This window comes from Octopus bimaculoides, chromosome 2, assembly GCF_001194135.2.
Source record: "Octopus bimaculoides isolate UCB-OBI-ISO-001 chromosome 2, ASM119413v2, whole genome shotgun sequence".
Lineage (NCBI taxonomy): Eukaryota > Metazoa > Mollusca > Cephalopoda > Octopoda > Octopodidae > Octopus > Octopus bimaculoides.
The window spans coordinates 167673671-167675424 of NC_068982.1; the positions used below are offsets into that span (position 1 = coordinate 167673671).

General features: G+C 32.7%; 1 protein-coding gene across 2 annotated transcripts in view; it reads left to right on the top strand.

Annotated features, from left to right (window-relative positions):
- The window catches only part of LOC106869337 (heat shock 70 kDa protein 12A), a 296374-nt gene that overhangs the window by 189426 nt on the left and 105194 nt on the right, over window positions 1-1754 (top strand). The gene's annotated exons all lie outside the window — the stretch shown is intronic.

Consider the following 1754-nt stretch of genomic DNA (forward strand, 5'->3'; position numbering starts at 1 on the left):
TAAGCTTTCTGGTTTCCCTTTTCTGCGCTCCCGCTTATTTTGTTGTAAGTAGTTATCTACCTTGTTTAGCTGGAGGTGTTTGGGATGGGCAAATTTGCAGTTTCGTCCCTTTTCCCCGTGCCAGCAGGTACCATTTAGGTAGAATTTACAGATCTGTTTCTTTTTCTTTTTCTCTGTGTGACGTGTTTGGGCTTGAAGCCTGTTTGTGTTTACCGTCTTCTTGTCTGTTCTCCTGTCTTTGTCGTTTGTGGTGCAGCGTTGACTGTATTCACCATGGTCATTGCATCCCTCATCAGTGGCTACAGCACTGGTGGCATCTGCTTTGTCTTGGTGATCCGTTTGGTCCTCCTGAGCCTGAGCACAGTGTGCAGGGTCTTCACTGTCCATTTTTTTTTATGTATATACTTTTATATATATGTATATATATATATGCATATGTATGTATATATATATATGTATATATATATATACATGTATATATATATGTATATCTTATATGTATGTATATATGTACGTATATATGTATATATATATGTATGCATGTAGTATATATATATATATATATATATATATATATATATATATATACAGTTATGTGTATGTATCTTAAAATCGATAAAGCTGGCGTTGATAAAACGGATATTTATAGAAACTTAGACTGCTGAACGATAACGATAAAGAAAGAAAGAAGAAATAAAAGAAAAGAATTAAAAGGAGAAAAGGAAAGAGAGAAGAAAGGTCGCAAGTCGAGGGTAGCGGTCGAAGAAGAAAGAAAAAATTGATTTAGAAATATCTATAGATCAAAAATGAAACAAACTTCGTATTAATGATGTATGCGACTGAAAATGGGAAAAAAGCGTGTGGAGACAAAAGAAAAATTGTAAAGAGAAAGGTTTTTATTGTGTAAACTGTTATTTGTTGTTTTAAAGTGAAAATATATACATAACACACACACGCACAAACATGAATTTGCTTATAAATAGTGATTAATCGTAAGAGAACATAGTACGGAAAATAAAATTAAATGATAAACAGGGTTAGAGTATAATATAAGCGAAGGGCATCTATGTAAAAGATAACTGAAAAAAATTAATTATCAAAAGTTTACAAAAAATTTAGAATAAATAGTTAGTATTTGACATTTGAAACGCAGTTTTGGGACAGTGGAAGCCAATCTGTTGGGTCTTTATCGATTATGATCCATGATAAATGATAAAGGGTTAGATACCTTGAAATTCTTCAAAATTAGTGAAAGTTTTTTCAGCAAAATGATATAAAATTAGAATTTCTGTTCAGTACATTTCCATGATTGAAAGATACTCATTCCTTAAAAATACATAAATAAACAAATGTGGGGTATTTGGTTCTAAATATCTGCACGATCAATAATTTCATATCTGATATCTAAGCCATTAGTATTTAAGTTTTAAGAAGCAAATTGATTATTCACAAAATAGGGTCTGCGCTAATGCTATAGTGGATTCAAATTTATGGCACAAGGTCAGCAATTTCAGGGGAGAGGCTAGTCAATTACACCGACCGCAGTGAGGAAATGGTATTTTTTTTATCGACCTTGGAAGGTTGAAAGACAAAAAAAAAAAAAAAACCATTGCTGTGTGACCAAAGAGCTCGCTCTACAACTGCGTGATTGATTTCAATTTCAGCTCCACAGCGGGCCGACGAACGCTTTGTGTGTAAATTACATAGAGGAGAACAATGTGGAAGCCCGTCGCATATATATATATATATATATA